At 47.8% G+C, this 8,854-nt stretch overlaps 1 non-coding gene across 1 annotated transcript; it reads right to left on the bottom strand.

The window, feature by feature from the left end:
• Positions 1-5,569: 5,569 nt before the first annotated feature.
• On the bottom strand, positions 5,570-5,651 carry TRNAS-GCU (transfer RNA serine (anticodon GCU)). Its single transcript has one exon. It is a non-coding gene; the product is annotated as a tRNA-Ser (tRNA).
• Between the last annotated feature and the right edge of the window lie 3,203 nt (positions 5,652-8,854).

The following is an 8,854-nucleotide window of genomic DNA, read 5'->3' as shown; positions in this document are numbered from 1 at the left end:
TCTATTGTCTGTACTGGTTCCAAAGCAGATTTCTCCCAATATATGAGAAATCCCAGATTCTGCAATAGATAAATTGTTACCTCCATATGTTGCTCTAACATCGACCTGTCCTGCTCCATTAGACAAAGGTCGTCTAGGTACACTATCAGCGTGCTGCCCTGTTCTCAAAGGTGACTCACCCATGTCCTCATCAATTTCGTAAATGCCCAAAACGCTGATGCCAGACCGAATGGGAGGCATGTGAATTCCCAATTCTGGCCTCCCCACCAGAATTGGAGGAACCACTGATGTTCCTTCGCTATTCGGATCGTTAAATAGGCATCTTTGAGGTCTATCCTGACCAGCTAATCCTCCGTCTGTAACACGTCTCTCAAGAGATGGATACCTTGCCTTTTGAAATATCTGTATACTATGAATGTGTTCAAACTACTAAAGTTTATCACTGGTCTCTGTTTCTTTTTGCCCTTTACCAAGAACATATTGCTTACAAACTTGTTTGAGGAGTCGGACACTGGTACAATGGCACCTTTCCTCTCTAGGTTTAATATTTAATTGTCTTATAACCTTTTGCCTTCCTCGCTGTACCTTATGGGTCTCGGGTATTCTATCTGTACTGGATCTTGCCAGAATTCAAGCTGGAAACCCTGCAATGTCTGTTCTACCCATATATCTCCTGATACCTCTCGCAGGTTTTCTAAAAACTGTGCAGTTATCCCCCTATCACTGGGGTCCTAGTATCTACTAGTTGATTGTGTAATACTGTGTTCAGGCTCACCTGTGTTTGTTTGTTGGCCTCTGTTGCTGCCTCTACAGCCTCTGCCTCTAGCCCTTCCTCTCGACTTAAAGAAGGGGTCGACTTAATGAAGGGGTTGGGTCTGCGTTCCTCTTTATCCTTCCTGTCGTTTCTGTTATTGTAGTTGGGCCTGTATGAGGAGTAGCAGCTGGCCGAGCGGCCCCTTCCTCTGCCAGCTCTTCCGAAAACCTTATGACCAAAGACTTTTTTTAATGATGCCTGTGCCTTGTCTATCACGGCGTAAGTGTTCGCAAACTTGGCCATCTCTTTGATAAATACATCCCCAAAGAGTCTGCCTTTACTGATGGAAGTTGATTCTGCAGTAGCCATCTTTCTCATTTTGGGGTCTATTTTGACGAGGATGGGCTTTCGTCTCTCCGTTGTTAAGGCATGTTAGCATTGCTGAGCAGCCATATTGCCCTCTGTGCCCACCCTGCTAGGATCTCCGGGTCCACCTTCTGTTCTGGCTGTCTTGCTTCTTCTGCCATCTGCCAGATTTTTGTTATTGGGCCTAGGACATCCAGGAGATCTTTCTATGCCCTTCTTGATGTCCCTACCGTAATGCCCCATGAAGGATAGCATCTTCTCATCTATTTCTGGCGTTTCTGCCATACCCTCTGGCACGTGGGGCCTGGTGCATTCCGCCCGGAGCTTGCTCCTGGCTTCTTTTGACAGGGGGTTATGAATCCTCCCTTTTATATAATTTGCAATTTTGGCAGGGGCCCCCCACTCCGCCGACCTGGGATGGATAAGAGAACCCAGGTCGAACATTTTGCCCATCTCTTCCTCCTCCCTTTGTCTTTTCCTTTTCTTGGCAGGCTTACGCTTGTTAGGAGGGCTTGGGGATGATATGTCTCGCTCTTCGACCTTTCTTCGGACGTCTCGTCCCATTATTCCTCGTCCAAGTCTTCTGACATGGACTCCTCATCCCTGTATACCTTGCCTCTCCTCACCCAGGACCTCACTCTTTTCTCCTCCGCTCTCCTGCCAGGTGTACCCGGGGAGGGTCGACCTGCTGCATGCATTTCATGCTTTTTATCTTCCCCCTTGTCCCTCTCGGTATCTCTCTTGGGCTTCTCCTCTTAGGACCTCCATCCCCTGGGAGAAAGTAATTAGGTCCTCCACCAAGCTCCTCCCCTGTGACAGCGCACCCAATCCTGTACCCAGTACACATTGTATTGCTTGTCCCTGGGGTTCCTCAAACTGTTCGCTGGAGCTGTTCATTTTTTAATGCCGGTAGGTCTCTGCAGGTTTACTGGGCCTGTACCCGTTCAAAAAGCAGCTATTGTGGGTCTGGATTACCTTGTTGCAGTTCGACTTGGGTCTGTGCCCGTTATTTAGTACGTAGCACTTCTTTAGAAACAGCTGCGGCCTTCCCTGCTTGGCTGCAGGTGATTGAAGCCTTGACAGCCTTTATTATCTGTCTTTAGTATTGAAAGCCACTAAGTGGTGGTCTGTTGCTGCTGAGCGGCAGCGTTCGCCTGACAGCGCTATGAGCAGCACTTTCACCGTGCTGGCAATAGCGCATGTGTTCAATATCTCTGTGAGATTCCTCTGACTACTGTTGAAGCATTCTCTCTCACCTCCTAAAGGTCCCGGAATGTGATCATAGAGCGCTGGAACTTTAATTGGTCCGGTCGCACTCTGGATCACTTCCGTGAAAAAACTTTTCCTTTTTCCTATCTCCATAACCACCACCCTCAAGTCCAAATCCAGTCCCCTGGAAACACCACCCGCAAGTCCAAATCCAGTCCCCTGGAAACACCACCCGCAAGTACAAATCCAGTCCCCTGGAAACACCACCCGCAAGTACCAATCCAGTCCCCTGGAAACACCACCCGCAAGTCCAAATCCAGTCCCCTGGAAACACCACCCGCAAGTCCAAATCCAGTCCACTGGAAACACTACCCGCAAGTCTTTGCTTCCCGCATAAGGAATAATCACTCTAGACCCATGGAAGCACAACCCTACTGTAGTGACATAGCTAAGATGAATTTCCATACTGGGACCCAACATGCACTATGAGGCCACAACAAAACACTCCACAAGGAAGAGACAACGGCCTCGATAAAATCTACACCTTACACTACCAGGAGTTCAACCTGCACCCACAGTGGGCCACAACATCAACACAACAACACACTGGCCCAAAACACTAACCTGCAATGTTCAATATTGTTCCAATTCAGACGGTTCTTTTAAATGCCCAAACACGAGATCTAAGAAGCGAAGGTCAGCGCCGGCACATAAACTCCCATCACACTGTTCGCTGTCATCTGCTGGGCTTCCAATACCAGGACCAGGACAGCACGAAGCACTCCTCGGAACGGGGTGCAAAATCCTCTGCTGGCAGACCCCACCAGGACCAGGACGATCCACCGCTTCTGACCGCCTTGCTGAAAAGGAAACATCCACGGCATCAGCCACATCGCCGTACTTCCGCATCACGTGACCGCCATTCGTACCCTCCGGAAACAAACTACGAAAGTTAGCATTGACCTCAATGCTGACATGGGCAGAACACCTCCCACAGGAACACCAACGGCCTTGGCGGTAATTGCCTAGCTTAGTGAGAGCCAGAGACGACGTCATCACTCTTCCTGCAGCCTTCGACCTGGCAACAACACTACCGAACGTTGCCGATACCTCCTCCGAGGACTTCCCAGGATGGCTCACGTCCGCTCTCCTGGACGCAAAAGTCAGTCCTGAGGAGGACCCTGGCACGCACAACTGCCGTTTGTCTGGCAGACACCCGGGCATGCTCTTCCTCTCCATGCCCGAAACCAGCCGTGTGCCTCTTCTTCACCGCTCCCCCTGATAAGCACCGCGATCAAATACGGAGCCTCGCCGGCATCACGCTCCGACTCCCAACCGCTCCCTCATACAGCGGACGGAACATAAGTGCCACCAAGCACTGGCAAGCCACCAAACCAGCTGCTAACGCGGGCACAAACCTCCAGCGAGAGCCGACATCAGCTGGAGTGGTACCTGTCTGTCCGCCAACTCCAATGCAGCGCTCCCAGGTGGAGCCCGCAAGACAGACAGAGGTACCTGTGCAAACGAAACCGCTCGGGGTGCGGGGCTCCCTCTGGGGGCAGTGTTCTCCGGTGGCACAGGGCTGCACCCCCCCCAGAAGCAAAGGTCTCCCGCTACAATCCCATCCTCGTCGCCAGTGTAGTAATGAAAGCTCCACAGCTCTCAAGGTAAGTTGTACTCTTTAATGTCCAGGTCCAGTTCCTTCTTCACACAACAGGATTGTAGGGGAAACACTAAGACAAACAGAAGGGAGAAACACTGGGACAGCCCCACACCCCATAAGCACCTTAACTCCACTGACTAGTCCCAACCGTCAATAGTAGAACCTCTGAACCCTCACATTCCACACGATGACACCCTCATCATTCCACTAGCTCATACGCCTACATTATAACACAGTGCCCCTTAACACTGATATAGGATGTTACGCTTGCCGGAGCTCACCGCCCCGTCGCGAATGCTACTAAAGTAATTAACTTTATCTGCCTGCCTGCGGATAAGCTCCGCCAAGACTCTGTCGCGCTGTGCTCGCGTTACCTGGCTGCGCTAGGCTAGGAGAATTACTACGTCTCACACAGTGCAAACATCATACACAATCAAACACTGTGTAAAGAGATACATCACTTAACTGGCTGCCCAAGCAGCAAAGAAAGAGGAAGGACAGAGGAATGGAAGGGAAGATAATGGGCTATGGGTGTCAGAATTGGTTGAAAAATGTCACGTGTTCTGGTGGACATATCAAAAATGGACTACACACAAAAAGACGTTTCATTGGGAAATGTAGTTTTGATGTGAAATATTTGTATATTGATATTTTATTTATATTGTGCTCGTACACATGTGTTTCAGAGCGCGACAAGGCAAGGGAGGGGAACAGGGGAGAACAAAACAACAATCTTACTAGGCCCAGTGACATTGAGAACGGGTAGGTACATGGGTGAGGGGGAGGGGAAAAGTGCATGGAAGGGGGAGAAGTGGAAAGTGCGAAGCAAAGGAGAAACAGATAAATAATATATGGTTGTAATAGTTTCAATGCTGCTCGAGTTTTGAAGAGAGGAAGCATATGCTGTGCCTCCAGTCTTGACATAGAATTAACTGCTTGTAACATTGCAGCTGCAGAACAGTAGTCTCATTGGAAACTATTAATAGGTTAGATGCCCCCACACAAGTAAGTTTGAGGCCCCCTTGAAGTTAGCCCCTCTCTCAACATGTGATATTCACCTCACAGCCTATCCCCACCAGCCCCTCCCCCAGCTCCCCAGAGTTTGAGCCTAGTTGCACTGATGGGAACGGCCCGGTATTCAAAACTGTGCAGAAAACTAAACAGAGTAAAAAGTTGCACCAAAAACCACTACCCGACTCTTTCATTCCTGCGTGATAGGGTAGCAAAAAGAGAAAACGCGTACAATCAGTAGAGACTGTGCCCCCGTATTTAAGGATTGAACTTGGTTCATTTTAAGAAGCTATGCGGGCATGTACAGATACGTTTCTATTATGCAGCCTTTGTCGGGTAAGATACGAACCAGGGACTCGCAGTTTGCAGAAAATTCTATGTTTAACTAAAAAAACACAATTTAATTTAAAACTAGGATTCGCTGTCTTCACAATGAGACGCGAGGTTCCTTCTTTTGGGTCATTTACTGCGCCTGTTTTTTCAAATCAAGTCATGATTTAGGCAATTTTAGGATTGGGATTCTTTCTCATGAGTCAATAGTTTGTTTGAATGGGAAGAAAAACAAACGACGAGGATGGGATTCGAACCCACGCGTGCAGAGCACAATGGATTAGCAGTCCATCGCCTTAACCACTCGGCCACCTCGTCCGATAATGTGTGACACCTGAGCCAAGTACACACGCATCTTTGCAAACACCAGGCAAATACTGCAGAACAAATACTACTTTGCAGAATACCAATGGTTAATAGCACTAGCAAAATGAAAGAAACGATATTAAGAAGGTGTACGAAACACATCATTATTAATCTGAAGTAAAAAAAAAAAACAACTAAACAATACATCAAATGCATTGGTTCTTTACATTTGAATTCATTTGATTAAATCAGACTATCTAACTTCTCTATTTTACCTTCAGAGTTTTCCAAAACAAATTCTATGACTCCAACCCTTTGAAATTGATATTTTATTGTACTCCTAGGTTATACTGGCATCTACTGGAGAAAAGTTGTATTGTCAATTATCATCTTTCCATTGTCTTTAAGGGGAGGAATTAGTCAACGTCCTGGCGGGAGTGCACTTTTTGGACCCTGTGACCCTGAAACGCAGTCAGCCCTGGCTCACTTAAAGCACCTGTGATTGATATATTGGCCTTTAATAGCTCACATGCTTTTTCTAGATGCCTGCCTAGGTAGATGCACAAAGAATATGCCAAATACTTCAGTGAGTTAATGGCGTTCCACGCAATTAATTATTTTGAAAAGATGTTATTTTAAGTTTGTTTCAACACATACTAGTTGTTGTATGCTGCGAATGGTCTCTCTAACGTCTGTGGTGTAGGCTTTTAACTGAGAATTCAGTCTACGCAAGAGCAATGTCAGTAGGTGGAATGTTCTGGATGCCTTTGTAGGACAGGTGTAATCATATACAAATGGCTATTATTGTACTAGTATATAAGGTTCAACATGGTTAGGCTTCCAATTTTATCAATACAATATTTCAAGCGCAAACATTAGTTTTGAAATACATATTTATTTTGTCAAAAGATCTCATGGTTTCAATGTAGGCCATAATAACTGGATCGTTAACCATTTCGATCCATGTGCAACACTACATTACCTCTCCAGACAGGGTGTTAATCCGTCTGCACTGAAGGCCAGTTACAGGGGGGTGACATGTACTGATCTTCTACTTTTTTCTAATTAAGTGTAGATAATTAAGTGTAGAACCATTGCCTTTACGTGGGCCTGAGTTAGCCGGGGCAGAGGCCTGACCGTCTCCAAAAAGGGCTCCTGAGCCAGGTCCCTGCTGGGCCCCCTTTCACAAACTAGCCCAAGATGAGCCAACCCCCTCAGGCAGCCCATTTAGTCAAAGTCCCGGTTGGTTAAAGGTGTTGGAGCTTCTGATTAGAAAAAAGGAGAGGCATTGGTCAGTGCCTCTCCTTTTTTTCTAATCGTGGACACCTTTAGGCATGCGGCACCTTGAGTGAAAGGGCTGCCTGCTGGGGGTTGGCTACTCTAAGAAACAAAGGGAGAAGCCTGGTGCCCCGGCTTTCCTTCTGTTCCTCGCAGCCTGACAGCAGGGCTTGGAGCCCTTAATTTAGGAACAAAAAGGAGAGGCTGGGTGTACTAAAGGTATGCTACCAGTGCGCCAGCTCTCCTGCTTGGCTCCCACTGCCTGGGAGTCAAGCCATCGCCCCCGCCCCATAGGCAAGTCCCCCCGCCCCTCCACTCCCTCGATTCTGCCTCCCACACAAAGCACTGTGTTTAACCATATTCAGTGATGTCATGAGCGAACTCTCGACTTGCCCATCTGCATCATCACAGCTTCATCGTAGGAGCCACTACACTGTGTCGCGGTCACCGGTGAATGGTTAAGTGGCAGCTGGGGAAGCAGGGATCACGGAGAGTGGGAGGTGGGACCCGCACTTGGCACTCAGACTCAGTGCAATGGGGAGGGAGCAGCAATGGAGCCAGCCAATAGCTTGTGAGGGCTTGCAATTTGAGGAAGGGGCCCTGCTGTAGCACTCAGTCCGTGGCGCGAAAGACTGCCAAATATATCGCCAATATAGCAAAGTTTAAGCCTCCATAAACAGGCAGCAGCAGTAACCATATAGTGGCAGAGAGGAAACGCTTGCCCTGCCCATATCCATATCCACCACGCGATGAGGCCGCTGGTCTGCCATCTCAATGAAGGGAAAGAGGGGCTCTAGTGGGCAAAGGGAAGGCGTAACATATATACATATATACATTAGATGGCCACTGTAGCAATGTAGTAATGGTTAAGTTGCTGTTTCCATAGGAAGAGCACTTTTTGGGCGGCTTATAACTCTGCTCTCCCTGGACGAATCCTCACCAAACTTTGCAAAAAAGTATATGGGCCACTCTTAATATTTTTGTAAAGTTTGGTCCGAAATCGTCCAGGGGGAGGGGAGTCATAGGCAGGTACAGGGGCTTGGTGCGGAAAGCGTGCTTTTGTAAATTTTATCACCAAACATGCAGTACGTTTATTTATAATTATGAAAAAGTAGGTCTGAAATAATTAGTGATATCTATGCCCGCTCAGCGGTCACACTTCCCTGTTCGGTCGACGAACAAGAAACCGATTGGCTAAGGGGCTGCCGTCATGACCGACCACGTACATGCAACGTCTCTGTCCATTGGCTGCTGCGAGACGTGTACTGCGTCAGATGGTTTGGATGCGCCTGACATCTTGGATCCGCGGAAAGCGGAGCAACAACCAGCGTACACATGCTTTTCTCATTACCCTATTTTGCTGTGGCACAGAGCATTGGGAAAGGTTCACACAGTAAGAAATGGGTGATCTATGCATTTGTTCTTCGGCCGTCATGATGTAATTTCTATGGACACCTTGTACGTACAGTAAATGTGTGGGGCAATAACGATAGCACTTCAGTCCATATAGTGGGCAGGACATTTGTAACACTTGACTGCATGTGGTGGACAGGAAATTTGTAACTCTTGAAAGCACACGGGTATGGGTAGGCAACATTGAAATTGACAACATGCCGTGACCGTATTATTTCTCCTAATGGGTATTATTACATTCATTAGTACGCCGCCATGGGTGGCACATGCTACGGTGGTAGTGGCCAGGGGCTACAGTCTTCACATATGGGTGATTAATGCACTTGTTCTGGGGGTCGGTCGTCATGATCTAATGTGTATGGACATCTTGAACGCACAGTACACTTATACCTACTTAATGACGTATGTTCTATGGCCTCCTTGTACGCACAGAAAAGGTGGGATCCAATAAGGGCAGTATTTGAGGCCGTGCATTGCACGGGGGAGTTGTTACATTTGTACGGACACGTGTGGTGTTAGGGAAC

The sequence above is a fragment of the Ambystoma mexicanum genome, chromosome 1p, assembly GCF_040938575.1.
Source record: "Ambystoma mexicanum isolate Mex_15411 chromosome 1p, UKY_AmexF1_1, whole genome shotgun sequence".
Taxonomy (NCBI): domain Eukaryota; kingdom Metazoa; phylum Chordata; class Amphibia; order Caudata; family Ambystomatidae; genus Ambystoma; species Ambystoma mexicanum.
The sequence above is the reverse complement of the archived record's forward strand: the minus strand, read 5'-3'. Positions and strand labels throughout refer to the sequence as shown.